Source organism: Siphateles boraxobius, unplaced genomic scaffold, assembly GCF_051911475.1.
Source record: "Siphateles boraxobius isolate OS27281-9 unplaced genomic scaffold, OSU_SipBor_1 189, whole genome shotgun sequence".
In the NCBI taxonomy this organism is placed as follows: Eukaryota; Metazoa; Chordata; class Actinopteri; order Cypriniformes; family Leuciscidae; genus Siphateles; species Siphateles boraxobius.
This window is the reverse complement of record NW_027508798.1, coordinates 818,641-842,231: the sequence shown is the minus strand read 5'-3', so window position 1 is coordinate 842,231 and position 23,591 is coordinate 818,641.

The window sequence follows — 23,591 nt, the reverse complement described above, 5'->3', positions numbered from 1 at the left end:
GGGGGGGGGCAGACACTGAATAGACAGACTGCAGAGACGGACTTATTCTCAAATGGAACCATTTATTCTCAAGTATTACGGCTGTATCTTAATTGCATCTTTTTATTACTGGGCCAGTATCACTGATATTAATATAGCTACTGATGTCTCGATGAAAATTATTTCCCCCCCCAAATTTTAAACATTTGTTAGGCTTCAAAAAAATAACTTTTAATTAAAGTGAACTTAAAACAATCCTCACTTAAACCCATAATAAATGTCATATTTATCTGTACCTTTCCTGTCTAACAGGTATGAAATATACAGAAATTGAATAAGGTTATAAAACAGTCCGCACTGCATAAATTATAAATTAAATTAGATTAATCCTTACTAAAACTACAAGCGTTCTTTAGTCAAAGAGTAGTTAGTAGTTTTCTCTGTTCCCTTTGTTCTTAGGTTAACTTTACTGACAGAGAATTAGTGGCTGCTGTAACTTTAAGATCTGCCGCTGCTGACAGGATCTCACGCATCTCATTCTCTCACTACTCTTTAATTCCATTCTCCATCATGACGGACAAGTCTTTTGTTTGTTGTTGTTTTTTTACCGCTAGTGGCATAGTGAAGCTTTTTGTGGCAAACTATGCAAAAACAAGCTCCAGGCTCCGCAAGTTTACTGCACCAAGTGCCTAAAGCCTTCCCGTTTTGTCCTCTTTCTTCAAGCCATGCCCAGCGCCACTTGTTTTTTACTTTCTTCTCCAAAGCAGATGTATTTTCTCCTGGTTTGATAAACTCCATTCTCCATTGCGTGTGTAGTGCCAATTGACCCTTCGCTAAGCCCCGCCCTCCTTAGTTACTGTTGCTACGCCTGTCAAGCTTTCTCGTCTAGCACGTCTATTACAGTGTGTATGCACTGTATGCAGAAAGATGCACACACTGTTTTCCATTTTGAGGCAATCAAGGTTTCAGACATTAACCTCTTGTCACATCTCAAAGGTCAGCTGGGCCTTTTGTTGATCTAATCATCTCAAGACTCTGAGTTACACTGTTACTTGATGAAATCAGGTAACCAGCTGAATCAAGAGTCCCCTCCTCTATGAAATTAATTCCACCCCCTTGAAATGTATATAAACTGCAATGTAAAGTTCTCTTATTTAGACTTGATTGAGATGACTACAGCGACGCAATAAAGAACTTCTGCTCGAAAGATACCTCTTAAAGTCTCCTGGTCTGCACTTCTAAGTTTTCAACACTTGAGAAGGAAAAACGTCACAACAGATGCTGCCGCGACCCGGATAGAGCTACTCACCAGAATCCAGATTGAATCAACAAAAGATCTCAACAAAGAATGAACTTTCTGACTGAGTTCCAGAACTGAATCTCAACTGGACCTCAACAAAGCTGACTGAGTTTTCCAGACTGAATCTTTTCATTCAAACAACGATTCGGTGAGTTTCACTCTATTCAAAGAACCAGACCAGTACGAATTTTGTGCCTCTGTGCCGTCAGAGAAAGAGTTATCAGACAGCTGTAGTGTTTGATTACCTAAAGTTATCCTTTAAAAGTTGTCTTTTAAAGATGAAAATATATCCTCTGTTCAGGCAGGGGCGTTTTTAACATCACATGTTAAAAAGATATCCTCTGTGTCAGGCAGGGAAGATTAGTATTATTTTGCTAATTATTTGTTTTGTTGTTTGTTACCTTGTGGTGTTACCCTCTAAAAAATTTCTTTTAGAGAAGAGAGTTTGAACCTCTGTTCAGGCAGAGAAGTTTTTAACATCACGTGTTAAAAAGATATCCTCTGTTTGTCAGGCAGGGAAGATTAGTATCATTTGCTAATTATTTGAAAGGAAAACTTGAAAGGTCTGTTGGTTTATTTGTATAGGTTGTATAGTATTTACAGTCATTACGTTCCTGTGTATATTGCGTGAATGACGGGTGGTTGGGCAGATATTGTGTTTTGCGGTAGGTGGTATGCCATACGGAACCGTTGCCACTGAAACTGCATATTAACGCACCAGTGGGGCTCGACAGCCTTAGTCAAACGGGTTGGCGCGTATGGTTGGGTTGCGGAGAGATTGTGAGATTGTGGTTAGGTCTCAGCAGCAACTGGTGGTTTATTTGTAGAGGTTGTATTGTATTTACAGTCATTACGTTCCTGTGTATATTGCGTGAATGACGGGTGGTTGGGCAGATATTGTGTTTTGTGGTAGGTGGTATGCCATACGGAACCGTTGCCACTGAAACTGCATATTAATGCACCAGTGGGGCTCGACAGCCTTAGTCAAACGGGTTTGCGCGTATGGTTGGGTTGCGGAGAGATTGTGAGATTGTGGTTAGGTCTCAGCAGCAAGAGGGAAGTAGAGGTCAGTAAGCTGGGCTGATTTGAGTGGGGGACGGAGGGGGGTGACTCTGGGACGCCAGAGTCACTGTCGAGCCCTCTTGAGGTGTCGTGGGCTAGTCGACGAAACACTGAGGACGGAAGGTGCCCACTTGAAGACCCTAGAGATGTTCCCTACTCCGCTCAATCCAGGGGGTTGTTATGGGGGGACCGCACTGTGGTTGCAGCCGTTGTGTGTGCTGACGCGCAATATTAACACCAGACAGAAGATTCACGTCACCAGATGGAAAGAAGCGTAAATGGATGGAGAAGCATAGGTTACTGTAAAGCTACGTCTTAGTTGGTGATTATCTTGGCGAAAGCCGAGTACAAATCAGCATGAAGTTTTAACATCTACTCTCGTGTAATGGAAATCATTATTATTATTATTATTATTTTTTTGTTATTTTGTGTTGTTACCCTCTAAAAAAAATATTTTAGAGAAGAAAAGTTTGACCCTCTGTTTCAGGCAGGGAAGATTAGCGTAACCTGCTAATAGTTTGTGATGTGTTGGTAACAAGTCTGTGTTAACGAGTGTAACCTCTTCTGATCAGAGAAGTTTTAGTGTTTGTTTGTGTGCTAACAAAGAAATCCACAAAATGATTAAGAAAAGTGCTAGACTAATCTCCACAACTAAAAAAGGTGGTCTTGCTACTCCTTTGTGGTCAGATAGCGAATTTAAAACACTGTTAGGAGAACAGATGGATCTAATAGTCACTGAAAAAGTTAGACAAGAACTAACACGGAAATATGAGATTCATCCAGATAAGATTTGGTCTGTAGAAGAGTGTAAAAAAGTACTAGGAGCAAGTATTCGCAAGAACAATGTGAAAGCCATAATTTGTTGCCATAGAGAATTTCTTTTAGCAAAAGCTACAGAACAGTCTCAGCATAACGCAGAGCTAGAGAAAGAGAACAAAGAGCTACGTGCTAGAGTTTCCGCATTGACCAAGAAATTGAACCACAACAAAGATGCAGAAAAAACTGATGTGGAAGAAGTAAGTCAGCCTGATAACATTTACCCTGATTTATGAGCGTTCTTTGAAACAGATGTAGCCGCCCAATCAGTCACTGATAAGCCTGTAAATTCAGTTTATGTATGTGGAGCTAGAAAAAGATCACAGGGAATTGAGGAAAATGAAAGTGTTTCTACCCACCCTTCTGTAGTCCGAATACAAACTGTCGCAAAAGCCCTTGGACCTAAGGATATTCGACTCTCTGAGAGTTTACCCTCACCACGTAAACAGTTTTCTGAATTTAGAAGGGCATTGATCAGCAAAATTCGTCTATATGACATGTCGTTAACAGAAGTCACACAGTTAATGTCACAAATTTTAACTGATTCTGAATTCAACAGTTTTGAATCTGCAGTGACTTCTGAACTACAACATGCCAGTAGAGGCGATATGAGAGAAGGTGTTTTGAAAATCCTAAAGACTATCTTAGGACCCAAAATAGACTGGTCTAGAGTTACTAGCTGTGTACAAAAGAAAGAAGAAACGGTAAATGAATATACTGAACGGTTTTGTCAGTCAGCCATAACTTACAGTGGAATAGTGGATGATTCTGAAAGTGTGCTCGATGACAAAGGACCACTAATTCGTATCTGGTCAGATGGCCTTGTAGCCGAATACAGAAGAGCTTTGCCATTCCTAGATCTAACTTGGTCTAACAGAACTCTCAGAAGTAACGTTGACAGGTTAGCTGCATGGGAAAGAGATGCTGATGTTAAAACCAAAGTGAGAGTAGCAGCAGCAGCTACATTTAGCACAGCAAAACAAGAAAACAGGTGGTCTAAAAAAGAAGGGAGCTGCCACTATTGTGGAAGATTAGGACATTGGGAGAAAGAGTGTAGGAAGAAATTGCAAGATACAAAAAGAAATGCTATGCATAATTCTGCTCCTTCTCAGCCTGTTTACAACCCGGAAGCAGTTCCGAACGTGTCCACTGAAACTTTAGGACAGCTTGTTCAGGCTCTTTTAAGAGCACAAAAAGACCAGGAAAAAAACTAATTTTTGGGGCTGTGAGTAGCTACCTTACCCCTGTAATCCATCATAATGACACAAGAATTTTTGTGAAAGGTAGCATACAAGAGAAAGAAATTGATTTTTTGCTTGATACAGGTGCAGAAATTACCATAATTCCTACAAAATTGGCTAAAGGTTTAGACATTCCGTACAAGAAAACCAAATTTTCTTTAACTGGCGTAATAGGTGAAGATTCTGATTTGTATGAAACCCCGCCCATAGATGTACAATTTGGCCCGAAAACTCTGACTACAAAATTGTTATGTGCTCCATTAAATACAGGTGCAATTTTAGGCATGGATCTCCTGAGACAAATACATCTAACTTTAGACGTGTCCTCAGAATCTGCTAGCATTAAAATTTCCTCAGCACAAGTTTCTACCAATAATGTGATCCCTTCTGAGTATGCTTTCTTACAGAATCATCCAATTTGGGCTAAAGACAAGGATGATTGTGGTTTGTTGACAGGTGTAGAACCAATTAAATTGACGGGGATTCCACCCCCGGTCACCAAACAATATCCGATCAATAAGGAAGCTATACAGGGGATCAAACCTATTGTAGAAAAGCTGATGCTGGGAGTGCTAGTTAAAACCAATAGTCCCTGTAACTCGCCCATATGGCCCATCAAGAAATCCAATGGGACATGGAGACTCATCAAAACAGAGTAGCCAATAAAAATATTGATAAAATCACCCCTCTAGTGGCAGATCCTTCCACAATTTGTAATGGCATACCATTAGAGAGTAAGATTTTTTCAGTAATTGATATGTCTAATGGATTCTTTTCTGTACCATTGCACTCTGACAGCCAGCCATGGTTAGCTTTCACAGTTGACTATGAGCAATACCAGTGGACACGTTTGCCACAGGGATTTCAAAACTCCCCAACCATATACCATCAGGCTGTCAGACGTGATTTGTGTGACCCAGAATGTCCGGTAAAACAGTCCACTATGATCCAATATGTCGATGATATTTTGATTGCCTCAACAGATCACGAGGTACATCAAACTGAATTGGCATCATTGTTGGACTATTTGCATAAGAAAGGACACAAATGCAGCTTTCACAAAGCTCAAATTGCTAAAAAGCAAGTCACATTTCTGGGTCAAACAATTGGTGCAGGAAATAGATCCATTACACAGGATCGAGCGGCTTCAGTCAAAGCCATACCCCCGCCTACTACCATTAAAACACTCCGATCATTTTTAGGAACAGCAGGTTACTGTAGACCTTGGATTGAAGACTATGCCTCAATTGCACAGCCGCTCTATGACTTGTTGAAAGGCCATGGTAAAGATTCTGATACTGTTTGTATGGAAGAATGTCACCTCAAAGCGTTCAATGATTTGAAAAAGAGCGCTATGTCAAGCACCAGCATTAGGAATTGCCCAAACTGATAGACCATTTGTGCTTTATGTCCATGAACATTTAAGCTTCATGACTGCATGTCTAATGCAAGATCATGGGGGCAGTTTACGCCCAATTCATTACTATTCTGGTAAACTTGACATAGTAGCTCAAGGTATGGGCCCATGCCTCAGAGCAGTACAGGCAGTGCATCTAGCGCTACAGGCTTCATCAGGAATGGTGTTAGCACAGTCTGTAAACGTAAGATGTCCGCACGCTGTGTCCGCATTAATGAATCAAGCAAAAGTCACTTCTGTCACTTCCTCTCGCAGGGGAAATTGGTTAGCAACTCTCACAGCCCCGAATATTGTCTTACAGCGTGCACCTGTCACAAACCCATCCTCATGTATGATGTCTGCAATGACTGAGAATTTGTTAGAGGATGAAGGAGAAGTACTCACGATTGTGTTACGCTTACATATACACCTACGAGTGTAGTAAGAGAAACTCCCATAGAGAATTCAGAATTTGAGTTGTTTGTTGACGGGTCAGCTCAAGTAATTGAAGGTAACAGATGAGCAGGTTATGCAGTAACGTCCACCACGGAAGTGTTAGCTTCAGGACGTCTTCCAGATCATTTTTCAGCTCAAGCTGCAGAACTAGTAGCCCTAACAAGAGCATGCACACTAGCTTCAGGATCAGTTGCTAATATCTACACAGATTCCAGATATGCTTTCGGGGTAATTCATGATTTTGGTGTCATTTGGCAAACCAGACAGTTTCTAACTTCTGCTGGATCCCCCATTAAGCATGCTGAATTAGTGAAAGATCTAATGTTTTCCATGAAACTTCCAAAGAAATTAGCAGTGATAAAAGTGAAAGCACATCTCACAACTCATACTACGGAAGCTAAAGGTAATGCTCTTGCTGATATAGCAGCTAAACAGGCTTGTTTCTATGCAACTGTACAAGTGTGTTCAGGTAGTGCAGCACAGAAGACAATTATGCCTCCTGAATCAATAATTGATCTGTACAAAGACGTTCCTCTGTATGAAGCATGGACATGGTTAGACAAAGGAGCCACAGTGGATTCATCCGGGTGCTGGACCAAAGGGGAAAAGTATGTTGCTCCCGAATCACTGTTGCCATATTTGGCTCAACAAATACAAAATTTGGGTCACAGTGGTCCAGCAACGATGAATCACAGGTTCTCAAATCAGTGGTGGAATCCAAAATTCAGAAATGTAGCCACGGAAACATCCAAAAGGTGTGTTACATGTCAGAAAAATAATGATGTACCAGCAGCCACTACACCAGCAGCACATACCCCAGCCCCACCAGGACCATTTTGTCACCTGCAAGTTGATTACATATCCTTGCCTCGTTGTAAGGGAAAAACTGATGTTTTGGTAGTAATAGATAAGTTCTCAAGATGGGTAGAAGCTTATCCAACAGGGCGTGCTACAGCTGCACATACTGCTAAATGTCTTGTCACTGATTTCATTCCCAGATGGGGATTACCAGATTGCATTGACTCAGATCAAGGTACACACTTCACAGGACAGGTAGTCAAGGAAGTGTCTAGAATTTTGAAGATTAAGTGGAATCTTCACTGCCCATACAGGCCACAAGCATCAGGACAGGTTGAACGATCGAACAGAACAATCAAAACCAGACTAAGCAAAATGCATCAGGAAGGGGTACCATGGGTGGAAGCGCTGCCAGCAGTACTGTGTAGTATGAGAGCATCACCTAACAGAACAGTAGGACTGAGCCCTCATGAGATTATTTCTGGACGCCCCATGCAGATGCCAGGTGTGATTGATCTTAGAAATTCTGATGTACACATTGCCTCAGATGCCCTGATTGCTTACTGTGAAAACCTAACAAAGGCGGTACAGAGTGGCAGAGGGAGAGTTGAGTCATGTTGGCAGACTCCACCAGAAGGTGGACACACAATCATCCCAGGTCAATGGGTCATGATAAAGTCATTCAGGAAAAAGCCATTAGAACCTAAGTGGCATGGACCACATCAAGTGATGTTGATTACAGCAGCTGCAGTATTGTGTCAGGGAAGGAAAACCTGGACTCACGTATCACACTGTAAAGTTGTTCCCCCTCCAACAGGGATAGGATAGGACACAAACCAGTGGGGAGCCGAGGGAAGAACCGATTGCAACAGGCGTCGGGGCCAACCCTTCGGTGAAGAATCCCTCATTGGCCTTCCCATCCATTAATCCATCCTCACCTCACTGCGTTCTTTAGGTGTCATAATTAAGAAATAGGGAAAGAAGGAACAACAATAGCAGACTCGGAAAATTTACCACCCTAGTGTTTGAACCAGTACTGCTCTACTGTTTAGCAGACTCAGAAAAAGTTTACAACCCTAGTGTTTGAACAAATACTGCTCTCCTGTCTTTTGTTTTCTGTCTTCCTCTGTGCAGATACCACTTTGCTGTGATGGCTGTTCTGGGATCCATAGGCAACGACCTCATCTGCCTATGAAGCCACAACCTTAAGAAGACAACTAGACGCACTGCTGAACGAGCCAATCACAAAAGAAAAAAAATACACAACGCAGAGACTAACCTATGGGAACTTCAGTCATCCATCAGAGAACATACAAGAAGACATTCTTGATCTTTCAACAAAATTACACCAGATGACTGAAGATAACTTTTCATGGTTCGGAAAAAGATGAACAACACAGATCACGTTATGTGCCTGTAACTTAAAAAAGTTACAAGAATGAACTTGCTATGTGCCTGTAACTTACACAAGTTACAAGAATGAATTTTTAAGTGTCTAAATTTGTATTTTGTGAGAGTTATTTAGAACTCTCAAAGGGGGAAATGTAGGATTGCAAATTTTATTTAAATGTTTTATTGAGCTTCCAATACTATAGTATTTTAACTGAGAAAGATGCACACACTGTTTTCCATTTTGAGGCAATCAAGGTTTCAGACATTAACCTCTTGTCACATCTCAAAGGTCAGCTGGGCCTTTTGTTCATCTAATCAGGCTTGTTGAATTAGCATCTCAAGACTCTGAGTTACACTGTTACCTGATGAAATCAGGTAACCAGCTGAATCAAGAGTCCCCTCCTCTATGAAATTAATTCCACCCCCTTGAAATGTATATAAACTGCAATGTAAAGTTCTCTTATTTAGACTTGATTGAGATGACTACAGCGACGCAATAAAGAACTTCTGCTCGAAAGATACCTCTTAAAGTCTCCTGGTCTGCACTTCTAAGTTTTCAACACTTGAGAAGGAAAAACGTCACAACATATGCAACCGATTAGAGAATAATTTCATAAAAATTGAAGCTAAAGCCTATAGTCGCAGCAGCTGCCGCCTCGTACGCTGACCGATCATGGGAAACAAACACACTGAGGAACAGCTGTGTTCGTGCAAAGCAGGGTAAGTGAAATGTGAAACTAATCTAATAATTATAAATCAAACAGTTTATCCATAAATCTTGTGGAATAACACTAACACCGGGAGAGCCGCGATCGGATTGGGTTAAAGTTACTCAGTCAGGGCCAACAGTAGGCCGTCGATAAACAAAATGCTGAAATATATTTTAAAGTATGTCAGTGAGCCTCCGTCTTGTCTTTAAACGTCTTATTTTACGTTAAAACGTGCATTATGAACAAAGAACCGTTATTATTTCCAACTTCCAAGCAATATGTGTTTTTGTTAATCCTGTCGACACTTAGTTGTGAATGGGGTCACACACACTGCTTGATCCGCGCCGATCATTTCTCCCCTCGGCTTTTAGATTTTCGGGAAGGAAAAAAATTCCACTCCCCCATCCAAACTTTTAGGAATCCCGGGTATCAGATTTGCACAATCCATACGCACAACGCTTCGGCATGTTTCCCTCGCTCGAAAGCTTGCCAGACCTCCCGCGCCTAGTTACGGTTGCTAAGACACGATTGGCTAGTGGCGGTTTTCGGGCGTGGCTTAGCGAAGGGTCAATTGGGCATCGTTTAAATGCCACGGCCTACCTGAGCATTGTTTCTGACCATGTCCATCCCTTTATGGCCACCATGTACCCATCCTCTGATGGCTACTTCCAGCAGGATAATGCACCATGTCACAAAGCTCGAATCATTTCAAATTGGTTTCTTGAACATGACGATGAGTTCACTGTACTAAAATGGCCCCCACAGTCACCAGATCTCAACCCAATAGAGGTTGAGCTTTGGGATGTGGTGGAACGGGAGCTTCGTGCCCTGGATGTGCATCCCACAAATCTCCATCAACTGCAAGATGCTATCCTATCAATATGGGCCAACATTTCTAAAGAATGCTTTCAGCACCTTGTTGAATCAATGCCACGTAGAATTAAGGCGAAGGTATGGTTAGTATGGTGTTCCTAATAATCCTTTAGGTGAGTGTATTTTAACGCTTTGTTAGTTGCAAAATTAAAATGTATTACAGATTAGATATGTTTAACATTTTCAAGCAAAAACTGTAGCAAAATGATTGTTATTTTTCTTAATTGCATTTACACTCACAGTTAAGACACTTGCGATTGCATTTACATTAAATGTCCCGCAATGAATGTAGCAAAATTCAATGTGCAAATTGAAATTGCATTCCGAGCCGATCACGCCCCCTCCCGCCCTGTCAATCACTGCGTGAAGTTTCGGTTTCTTAGATATTAAAATCATATTGGTCATTCTGAGGTCACTCAGCATCCCCACATGCTCCAAATTCACGCAAAAAAGTCTCGTTTGTTTGTGCCGGTTAAAGTGTTGTTTATGCTGCTTCTATCGGGTGAAACTGCTTCAGATAGTGGAACAGGTTTGATGTGTTCCCGCTGCTAGTCGGCACCACTCTCCGCCACATTTTGCAGCGCGCTGAAACCTGAAGTTTTGAGATCTCAGCCGAAACACCACTGAATTAGTCTTTCCTCTCTTATCAACTATTTCGTCTGCTTTCTACTCGCTTGTGGAAGCTCGTTAAGTCACATTTGTATTGCGGTCAGGGGCGCTCATTCTGCAGCTGAAACTTGCCGCGTTGGAGAATGAGATCAGCCCACTCCTGCTGAGCTGAGCACTGGCTGCGTCCGCGTGTCTGTGGTGAACGTCATCACGAAAGTCGCCAATTGTGTTCTGCTCTTTCTGCCGGCTGCACCCCTAACGTCAGTCAGTGACAAATGCTGTATATCGAAATATCGAAAATGTGTTTAAAAATCATATCACCGTTATCGGAAAAAAAAAATATTGCGATATATATTGATATTATTACTTATTCTTCTGCTGTGCGGAACTGAGGAAGAGATGACGGAACAGTTTGATCTGCGGCTGACAAATCAGAGGAAAGGGGCGTTTCATTCCCGCCCACCTGTAGAAATAGAATATTCAAGCTGTTTATTTATTTTTCTACCTCAGAACGAAAAACGAAGAATCAAGCTGAATTCTTGATTTTCTGGGGGAATTTTCTATTTTCAGTATTAAATAAAGACTGAACAAATGATACACGGATTATAAGGTATCATATTTATACTTTCAATAAAGTAGTCTTTACATAATTTCTGATTACTAATTAGGCTGGCTAACTTTGAAAGTTTTCAATGTCAATATTGCTTGTGATCTTAATATGTATGTATTTGTATTCCTTCTGTTAACACTGATGCATGATCTTCTTTTATAGGCTATGAGGAAAAACTCTACCATGCACACAGAGAATAGAGTTCACTGCTGCTAACTGGGAGAGCAGCTGGACAACTAGAAGAGAGAACAGTAGAACACATATTAATACAGATGACTGTATTATTCTTCTGCAAGAACCAAGACAAGCGAAGACTGATGATGAGCGCTCTGAGCAAACACTGCAGTCAAGACGCATGATTGCACATTGGACTTTACTGAGTTCTTCATGTAATGTTGGGCATTTAGTGTACGCAGAACTTCTAATAATTTATGTGGATGCCATTTATAAACCTGTTAGATTTTGAGATGAATACAATTGTATGTTTTAACAATGTTATAGCTAAGCATTTTTTGTTTTGTTTAAGAGAACATTTTGGGAACAAAAATAAAACTTCCCGCTAAAAACTTTATAAGAATGTTAGGGGATGTAATGTTCTAAAAATGTTATGGTTAAACCTTAATGATTAAAAAAGAAGGTCATCACAAAACATTTTTAGAGTGTTCTTAGAGAATGTTATGCCGTCTTTTAAGAGAACATTCTGGGAACCAAAATAAAACTACCAGCTGAAAATGTCAGAAGAACATTTGGGAATAATGTTCTAACAATATTAGCATTAAACATATTTAGAATGTTTTTAGAGAATGTTATCCTAGCTTATAGGAGATCATTCTGGGAACCAAAATAAAACTACCTGCTGAAAACATTATTAGAACACTGCATGGTAATGTTCTCAGAACATTTTTAGAACAAAAAAAATTCTAGCTGGGATGTCAAAGCAATAACTAAATCAGCATTCTATCACCTGAAAAATATTTCAAGAATTAGATGCTTTGTTTCCAGTCAAGACTTAGAGAAACGTGTGCATGCTTTCATCACCAGCAGAGTGGATTATTGTAATGGACTCCTCACTGGCCTTCCCAAAAACACCATAAGACAGTTGCAGCTCATACAGAACGCTGAGCAGAACCAGAACACATGAACACATCACACCAGTCCTCAGCTCTTTACACTGGCTGCCAGTTACATATAGGATTGATTTTAAAGTATTATTTCTGGTAAATAAATCACTAAATGGTCTAGGACCTCAATACATTGAGTGATCTGTTGGGTTTATATTCAGTGAGCATATCTGCAGATCATTAGGATCACATCAGCTAGAAACACCAAGGGTTCACTCTAAGCATGGCGAGTCCGCTTTAGCTACTATGCCAGCCGCAGCTGAACCAGCTTCCAGAAGAGATCAGATGTGCTCCTACAGTCACATTCAAATCCAGACTCACAACACTTCTGTTTAGCTGTGCATTTACTGGATGAGCACTGTACCACTGTTCGTCCGTCTGTACGTACTGCATTTTATTTTTTTATTCAAAACGGTTTTAATTATTGTGATTTCTTTTGATTATTTTAATTTCTTCTATGTAAAGCACTTTGAATTACCACTGTGTATGAAATGTGCTATATAAATAGCCTTGCCTTGACTAACTCTAGTATTTTTCATTAACTAGTCTTTTACTCTAATTATTTGTGTGAACTCATGAATTAACAACTCAAATGTTGGCATCTGTCTGGGCCGTGTGGATTGGCCTTTGCTGAAGGAACCATTATATTTTGGTGCTTTAAAGCACAAATTATTGAAAAAAAAATTAGAAACAGATTTTTCTACAAATATTTTTTTATTTTTTTTAGTCCTGCTCCATCTGAAAATTAAATTGAAACAAACACAAGTGAATAATTTGCACAGCAGAAGTTGAATCATATCACAGGATGAACAAACACACACATACAAGCATACAAGAGTCTGCTGAATGAAAGAGCTCATAGAAAAGCTTGATGAAATTAATATTCCTAATAATAATAATACTAATAATAACCTTAATCTGGGACTGGGGACCGGGGACTGGGAGCTGCCGGAGGTCCCGGGGGCTGGGGACTGGGAGCTGCCGTGGGTCCCGGGGGCCGGGGACTGGGAGCTGCCGGGGGCCGGGGACCGGGGACTGGGAGCTGCCGTGGGTCGGGGACTGGGAGCTGCCGGAGGACGGCTGTGGACATCATAGATCAGGTGTTAATGGGGAAAGGAATCAAGCTTCAGTGTGAAAAGCTACTGACAGAAGATTCAAAGCTTTAGGGTTGTGGTTGAGTGAGAGTGACAGAGTGTGTGTGTGTGTTCTCTGTGCTCTCAGAGAGGTGTGTGTGTGTGTGTGTGTTCTCTGTGCTCTCAGAGAGAGGTGTGTGTGTGTGTGTGTGTGTGTGTGTGTGTGTGTGTGTGTGTGTGTGTGTGTGTGTTCTCTGTGCTCTCAGAGAGAGGTGTGTGTGTGTTCTCTGTGCTCTCAGAGAGAGGTGGAGACAGAAGAACACTTCCTGATACACTGTGATCACTATAACAGCATTAGATCGGACTATTTCACTAGATTCCAACAGCTAGAACCAAATTTTATGGCATTACCAAATTCAGAAAAATTAAATCATATTTTGGGAGAAGAATCTAGCTCAATCACAACAGCAGCAAAGTATGTAACAGCCTGCCACAAACTACGAGAGTCAGCAAGTGGACAAAACCAAAGTCAGAATTGTTTTTGTCTTGTTTGAATGTTGGTACAAAATGTATTCATGCATTTTTTTTTTAATTATAGAGAGAGTGATTGTGAGTGATTGTGAGTGAGAGAGAGAGATTCCTCATCAAATATCACACCAAGAAACAGCTATGATAACTCAGTGAACATTAATGGAAAACAAATGTTAAAACTCTGTAAAGGTTTAGGACTCTACATCATTAATGGCAGGACTCGTGGAGATACTTTAGGTAGATTCACTTACTGCTCCAGATTAGGAACCAGTGTGGTTGATTATTCAATAACAGATATTGACCCAAGCTTTATTAATGCCTTCACAGTCAGACCTCAGCTCCCGATCTCCGATCACTGTCAAACTGTGCTTTATCTGAAACCCTCATGTGATATAACTAAAACTTCTCCACTTAATTCTGAAAAACTGTTTCCTTTGAAACCTAAACTCAAATGGAATCAATCCAACTCGGATCAATTCAAAGAAAATATGAACAGTCCTACTATATTAAAAATGCTGGATGAATTTATGTCCACTAATTTCACTTTAGATATTAATGGAATAAATTTAGCAACAAAAAACTTAAATTACATATTCAAAACATTGATAACTCTATCTAACATTAAACCGCAAAGCAAACATAACACAAATCAACAGAGAATGAGAAAGGATGTGTGGTTCGATGATGAATGTGCAGGTCTCAGAAAAGAACTGAGGAGACTCTCTAACAAAAAGCACAAAGACCCGTCCAGCCAGACATTACGGCTTTCTTATTCAGACTGTCTGCAAAATTATAAAAGACTTTTGTGGAACAAAAAAGAAAAATATTTTAAAGTCAAAATTGATGATTCGGTAGATCAAAACACTTTCTGGAACCTATATAAAAAACTTGAAAAACCCAAATTAGAGATGTCACTCCAGAATGGCACAATTTGGAAATCTCACTTTGAAATTTTGTATCGAAAAATTGCACCAGCGGACCTTAACCAACCTCAGAGTAAAATACAGAAAACATTGGAAGACTTGGAGAAAACAATTAAAAATTATCAAAATCCATTACATAGCTCTAGCTATCTGGGCATCGACATCAGCGCTTCGGGACGCTTCGGTCTGGCTGTCAAAACACTGAGTGAAAAGGCTCAGAGGGGTTTTTATGCAATAAAATCCCGATGTGGCCACTTAAAATTACCCATTAAAACCTGGATAAAATTATATAATTCAATAATAAAAACAATTATTTTATATGGATGTGAAATTTGGGGACCAGCACAATAATTAAAAAAATTGGGAGAAAACACCAGTAGAAAAATTACAATTGCCAAAAATATTTTAGGGGTTCATAGAAACACATCCACTGCCGCCTGAGAGAGTGAGAGTGATTGTGTGAGAGAGTGCGAGAGAGAGTGAGGGAGGGAGTGTGTGAGAGAGTGAGGGAGGGAGTGTGTGAGAGAGTGAGGGAGGGAGTGTGTGAGAGAGTGAGGGAGGGAGTGTGTGAGAGAGTGAGGGAGGGAGTGTGTGAGAGAGTGAGGGAGGGAGTGTGTGAGAGAGTGAGGGAGGGAGTGTGTGAGAGAGTGAGGGAGGGAGTGTGTGAGAGAGTGAGGGAGGGAGTGTGTGAGAGAGTGAGGGAGGGAGTGTGTGAGAGAGTGAGGGAGGGAGTGAGGGAGGGAGTGTGTGAGGGAGTGTGTGAGAGAGTGAGGGAGGGAGTGTGTGAGAGAGTGAGGGAGGGAGTGTGTGAGAGAGTGAGGGAGGGAGTGTGTGAGAGAGTGAGGGAGGGAGTGTGTGAGAGAGTGAGGGAGGGAGTGTGTGAGAGAGTGAGGGAGGGAGTGTGTGAGAGAGGGAGTGTGAGAGAGTGATTGTGTGAGAGAGTGAGGGAGGGAGTGTGAGAGTGAGAGTGAGTGATTGTGTGAGAGAGTGAGAGAGGGAGTGTGAGAGTGAGAGTGAGTGATTGTGTGAGAGAGTGAGAGAGGGAGTGTGAGAGTGAGTGATTGTGTGAGAGAGTGAGAGAGGGAGTGTGAGAGTGTGAGATTGTGTGAGAGAGTGAGGGAGTGATTGTGTGAGAGATTGTGTGAGAGAGATTGTGTGAGAGGGAGTGTGAGAGAGAGAGAGTGTGAGAGTGAGTGATTGTGTGAGAGAGTGAGAGAGAGTGAGGGAGGGCATGTGAGAGTGAGTGATTGTGTGAGAGAGAGTGAGTGATTGTGTGTGAGAGAGTGAGAGAGAGAGTGAGTGAGTACCTGAGAGTTCTCCTCGAGGAGGATGGCCACCGCTGCGTGGGCCGCCTTCTCTCTGGCCTGCTTCTTTGAGGAGCCGCTCATGGGGAGGAAGGAGCGGCCCCCCAATTTCACCTGGTAGGTGAACCTGAGAGACAGAGAGACCGTGAGAAGAGTGGATGACAGGTGTGCGAAACGTGATCATGACAGTGGGGACACAATGAGATGAGGTCCAGATGCGTGTGGGAGAGTTAAGTCACCTTTATTTATATAGCTCATACTGAGTGTTTCAAAGCAGCTTTACAGAGATAACAGGAAAGTGATGCAAAAGTTTGCTTCCAGAAGAAAATAGCGTCACAGCTTAAGTAAATTAAGTGATGTTTACCCCGTGAGTCAGTTTTAGGGGAAAATGGGGTCTACTGGAGACGTCCAATCGATTTCTTAGGCGGGCCGAAATAACACCACAGACACAGTGTAATCACCATGGGGAAATCTCACAGTAAAACAAGCAGCTGTGCATAATATTGATACACTGGTGTACACTTTGAATTGCCATAGTGTAAAAGGATAAAAGATACTCTATAAATACACTTGCCTTGCCTTGAGAGAGAGAGAGAGAGATAGTGTGTGTGTGTGTGTGTACCTCTGGGAATTGGGGGGCCCCGTCTGCTCCACTAAAACCACCTCCAGCTCCTCCCCATGAGCGGCAGCGTAATAGCGCAGGCCAGAGAGAGACTGCCGGTTCAGGCAGTCCTGCAGCCGTGGCCCTTCTCTGAGTCTCTGCTAGGACAGAGAAACTCGAGATTACATCATGTGACACACAGCAGAAGGGAATAAAAGAGTGTGGTTAGTGAACGTCTGACTCTAGTTCTGTATTAAACTGCTGAAGCGTCTCCTATAGAAACCATACGGGTCGCTACAGGTTTACTGCGGTGCGTCTTGTCTGTTTTACCTGGAATAACAATGGAAAACCGTCCCAGACACTGATGGCTACTAGTCGGAGTAGTTTTAGCACTATTAGTGCATTTCTCTCGGTTTCTGAACGAGTCTCTGCTGTGAAGTACTGAAGTATCGCGATTCTCAGAAATTAAAAACGTCACGATTCCTAAATGTATTAGTACCGATACTAATAAGCTGCAGCTGTCATGTGACAAACACTACAGCGAATTTTTGTCCCGCTAAAGACTTATTTGATCAGTGAGTAATGTAACTTAGATGAACTGCTAAGCGTGACAGGGCGCATGTTTAACTGAACGAGCAGAGAGGGAGAGGGAGGGCGAGAGGGAGGGCGAGAGGGAGGGCGAGAGGGAGGGCGGTTTAAACAACTGATCTTTCCAACACTGAACTCACGAGACGTCTGAATCGGTGTGTAACTAATCGGTAACACTTTACAATAAGGTTTCATTTATTACATAAAAATACAGTTTGCTTACTCAAGTGTAAGCTTTAAAACGAATAAAACCACTTGTTTTTCCCACCCAAAAAAGCATGACTACTTTTTTCCACACAGTGCTGTCAGGAATCGATAAGAGAATCGTTAAAGAATCGGATCGATAAGCAGAATCGTCAGTGGCATTGATATTGATAAAATCTTATCAGTTCCCGGTAACTCTTATTTATTATATTTTTTACCTTGAAGGTCATTGCTCTAATTTATTTTTTATATTTCATATTTTGTTCAAATGTTTAACATATCTGCTGTTCATATATTAGTGTGTTGTATGATTAGAATGTTGTCCCGGTTTTAAAATAAAGCACAGCAATGATATTTGACACTGTTTCTCCCTTTTCAGGAAAAGCATCGAAATCGCAGTTCTTGACTTGGTATCGGTATCGAAACAATAATTTTGGTATCGTGACAACACTACTGTGAACTAAAGCCTCATGCTTTCCACTAGCTGTCAGCGTCAATCATCTCTCACAGAGACTAGATTACAATAACTGGTGACGGTTCACTAATGAATAAAATATCATCTGGAGGGGACCGGTGACAACTATCGTCACACTGTTTCTGTGGTGTCGGTCGTTCTCTCACCCTCTCCGGCAGCGACCCTCTTCTCCTCAGCTCCCGCAGAGCTTTACGGGCCGCTGCCTCCCTCGCCGCCCTCTTATTGCTCCCGGACCCCTCCGGGAACTCCTCCAGTCCCAGGCGCACCCTCACCGTGAACCTAACAGAGGGAAAGAGGAGGAAGGAGAATATAATCTTTATTCCATGTCCACAACATGGACATGAACAAAGCCCATGTCAGTCAGTCAGTGAGAGAGAGAGAGTGAGAGAGAGAGAGAGAGAGAGAGAGACAGAGAGACAGATCAAACAGTGGAATTTGGAAACATAAAAAAAATACTCCGTCATTTTGTTCATAGAGGTTATCATTCAAACTGCAAAGTGTTTACTTATTTGTGTAACTTACACTCGCAATAAAACCCAACATTGTGCTTTTGTCACACTCTAAACTCTTGTCAAACTGTAACCTCACACACAGTTTTAAAAGCAACATATTTATCCAACTCCATTTCAAAACAGTCTGTGGGTTACATCTTTTGGACATTATTCATATCGCATTGGTTTTCATTTCTTGTCTTCAGAGCAGTTACATATTCAGATGAGAATAAAGTTAGGGTTAATTAAAATTAAGGAAAACAAATATATTGATCCGTTCTTAAAGGATAAATCAGGTATTTAGCACTTTGAGTCTATTTTCTAGTTTGTTTTGGATGAACTAAGTTAGAGTGATGGGTAGAATGTTGACGATGGGTCCTGTCTCGACTTTTTGAATCTTTTAGAATCGCCTCTGACCGCTTCAGAGTGGCTGTCTACGAGCATACACAAACATGTCCTTAAAACAACCCTTAACGTTCGTTTTCAAAACTGTGCAAGAAGGACTATTGCAGTTTATAACACAGCAGGTAGACGGCATCTTGAACACTGCGTTCTTCCCTCCATGCAGTCAAGTCTGGCGCCTTCTGTTTGTGCCGCGGATTCCCAAAATGCTTTGCGTTCACCACTGGTAATACGTCACGATGACGTCACATTAGCAATCTCTATTGAATGATTGAATCCGACAGAATATGACACAGCCCCACCTCAGATATTTTTCACCAGCCGCCACTGAATACTGCTCTAAATTTCATATGTATATATCATGTCTTCAACATTTAAAATATGCACAATGAGGCTAAACATGTCATGCCAACACAAGCAAACCCGAGTGACTGGACAATGCAGTCTCAACACTACAGGTTCCAGATTCACTGTACTGATGATCCACAGGTTAGTAACAGTACTAAACTCACAGAAACAGCAGCTGTTGAGAGAGTTCCTCACTAGATGTGTTAATGTTACCTGGGACAGTGTGGAGGTCCGGTCTGGCCTTCTCGAATGAAGGCCACCTCCACTCCTGTCCTCTGGCCCACGGTGAAGATCCCGGCTATTGGATGCTCCATTCTTAGGTTCGTCCGCGTTTCTTCTTCTTTTATGCGTTTCCTGATAATTAGCAAACAAACAAAGGTTGTAGGTTCATAGCGCCACCTACTGTGCTGGAGTTGAATTTATTAATCCTCGAATAACAATAACATGTGGAAAGGATGTAAAAGCTAAGGATTGGCAATACATACAAATACACACACAAAATAAAATAATACATAATTTCTACATAATTGACACATCTTACCACAAATTAAGAATAGTTACAAATTACTTGATAAAAGAAACCTAAAAGTTATTTAAAATATAATGACATGACAAGGACAAGTTGTATTAATTCACTAACATGCAGACATTGATACACTAGCAAATCTTCTAAATTATGGTGAAATTCTCAATAAAACAGCTAGTTTGGCATAATCTTACATTAGAACTATTTATCAGTAAATAAAATTAAATGGAACACCGTTGTTGTGAATATTATAATTATTTGGGGAATCATGTGAGTCAAGTGAAATTCCTGAAGTGTCAAGGTGGTGTAACCTTTAAATCCACCTTCCAATGTCGGCTATCAACTATTCTAGCTTTGAGCTGCAGCTATTCAAATGAAATACCTCATCTCCGACGCTGTGTGCAGTTGTGTATCGTCCACCGAGATTTAACAAAGATTTTATGCAAGACTTTGCTGATTTTATAGCAGGTCTAAGGTTAAACTATAATCATTTTATAATTTTTGGTGATTTTAACTTGCATGTTTGTTGTGAAAACAAACCTATGGTTAAGGACTTCTTAAATCTACTTAATGCTTTTAATCTCACTCAGTCGGTGTCTGGCCCAACACATGAAAAAGGACACACATTAGACTCATGTGTCTCATGGCTTGTGTGTTCATGTAAATGAAATGTGTAACGTATGTATTTCGGATCACTTTCCTGTTTTATTTACGATTACAGTCCCATGTTTTGTGGGCAAGTCTCCTTTTGCACACTGCCGCCGTGTAATTAACAGTCAAACCCCGGCACAGTTTCTTTTTTTCAACTCTTTTTAACTCAACCTGCACAAATATCCGTTGAGGATGAAACGCACGAAAGCACTTTCAGAGCCTTGGCTAAATGACGCCACCCGAGCGATCAGACGTACATGTCGGCAAGCTGAGAGAAGGTGGAAGAAAGATAAACTCAGAGTGTCATATGAAATTCTACAGCAATACCTATCTGATTATCAGAGAGCTGTAAAATTTGCAAAATCTGTTTTTATTACTAAACTGCTCGCAAACAACCGTCACAGGCCACAGGTTCTTTTTAACATGTTTAATACTATTACAAATCCCCGTATTTCTGCTCCTATTACACCTACGTTGGACCTCTGTAATTCTTTTCTAGAATTCTTTGTTGAGAAGATTGTTACTCTTCGATCTTCTGTAACTTCATCCTTGCGACCATGATCCCTCTGTTCCTCCTATATGCCTCGCGGCGCTAGATCAGTTTGAGCCTATATCAATCCTCTCCCTATCTGAGATGGTCAATCATCTGCGGCCCACAGAATGGCCCTCAGACAGTATTCCCTCTCGTCTGATCCGAGAAGTCTTTGACACCGTAGGACCATGTATTTTATCATTGATAAATACTTGTCTTGTTTCTGGTCATGTTCTGTCCGCTTTTAAACAATCTTTCCGGGGGAGTTGTTGTTCCAGCAGCGGAAGGCCAGTGCTGGCTGGTGCCGAAACAGATAAGATTGGGATTGTTTGGTCTTGGGGCGAGTAGCCGCATTCCAATTTACACAGGCTATTCTCCTGGTCCGTTTTGGTCTATAGGTAGATATCTTCAACGTCCTCCACGGAAAGAGCCGCCAGACACACGACCCGCCACCTCTCCCACGCATCGTGTAGCCAGCTGGGAACGTCCCGGCAGGGCAGTCAGGTTCCCCCGAACCCAAGCTTCTCGTCCAGAAGATGGTGTCAATTGCGTTGAGAGACCAGTTGATCTCTTAGTTTGGAGGTTGTGCAGTTGATCAGTGCTGAGAGCGTCTCTCAAAGTACAAGACAGTAGACTAGACGTGATGAGAGGAGCAAAGCAGGGGAGGGAGAGGGAGAGAAAATGCGACCGCCTTCGTTGAGAGCAGAAGTAGAAGACATGTTTGTCGTAAGTTTTATTGTAAAAATATAGGATATCAACATAATGATGTAGTTGTTTATATTTTTAGCTTCATTGCAAGTGTGTGACATTTGGTATAGAAATAAACAATGGTAATTAAGTGCTTTTCCTAAAAATGACAAAGAAAATACAGGGTCATATATAAATATAAAGTCAGTATGTGAGGATAAATATATGTGTTTTAGTCTGAATTAGGTAAGATGTGTGCTTCCATTTGTCATGGCCCCTCTGCTTTACAGGGGTGGTTTCTCCTGCAGGCACAGGAGGGTCGTTAGTGATTGGAGCCACCTGGGCTCAGGGTATTTAAACTTCCTCACTAACCACTCTGTCTCTCTCTCTCTGCTCCTCCAGGTATGATCCTGCTTTGTTCCTTTGTAGTTTTACTTAGTTTCCACTCAGTCATGTTCACACACACAGATTCACGCATCCCTGCACTTTACATACATCCTACATTATGACATTTTCACACCTCATTCCCTTTTCTTTGGTTAAAGTTAATAGTTTTTGGTTTACAATAAAGAACCTTTTTGATTGGCCTATACCCAGCTAACACAGTTACGTTGTGAAGACGTAACCGGACCAGACCATATTCGTCGTAGCGACGTACCACATAACGTTCCAGCGACGTAACTTTGTGATTCCCATAATCGTCGTGGCAACGTTATAGTGGTACGTCGCAAGAACGTGATGAGGACGTCTTAATGACCAAACTGGTATGTTGTGAGGACGTATCATCAAAGGACCGTGTTAGTTGTAGCGACGTACCACATAACGTTCCAGCGACGTAACTTTGTGATTCCCATAATCGTCGTGGCGACGTTATAGTGGTACGTCGCAAGAACGTGATGAGTACGTCTCAATGACCAAACTGGTATGTTGTGAGGACGTAACATCAAAGCACCGTGTTAGTTGGAGCAACGACCAAAACCACATAAAAAAAATCTCTAATCAGCATTTATTCAGTGTGTTACCTGTACGATTGTGTGTAGCCTATATGCACCGCATGCATCAATGTGTCACACACGTGTGCCTCAAGAATCAATCAACTAGAAAACATTCATATCATTTATTAATCAGCAGTTAGTTGATGACATTTTCCACAGTAAGCTAATAAACAATTAACATATAATTTTTTAATATATATTGTAAAAGTTAACAACAAAGTTATTGAGAAGTGAAAATTTGGCATATACATTAATTTTAATTAATTTGATCTTTAAGAAAAAAAAAAGAAAAAAAACAATGAAAATTTCTAATGAATCAAAAAGTCTTATTCGTCTTCAAAAAGTAGGAGTGTTTCATCATCGTCATCATGCTGCTGCACACCTTTTCTCTGGTCCTGCTTCTGCAAAATGAAAAGTATATTTCAGTTTTATACAATTAATTGCACATAATTTTTTTAGTTGACTTTGACATTTGTTGAAATTAAATTAAATGTTAGATTCAGCTGGTCAATATGATTTATTTAAAATATGATGGTTTCATTATATTAATCATATAAGATAACTATAAATATACTATAAATCCAGTAATTGTGTTTACTAAATGGCTCAAATGCAGGAAACAAATACATGCAATAGTGAGTTTATTAGTATTAGTGGATTAAAAAATAGTAGCCTATATAGGGATTACGTGAGAAAACCAGTTCTCTTCACACTTCATCACAGTAGGTGGCGGCATGTTGGTTCGCAACCCGCCATTAAACCAAAATGAAGAACTGACGTTTGTTCGGCAGTTGTTGAATGAACGATATAAGAAAAAACTTCAGCTGCGCTGTGTGAGTAACCATGAATCATATCTTTCATTCTAATATTTTATTTGTTGTTATGATTGTCAGATGT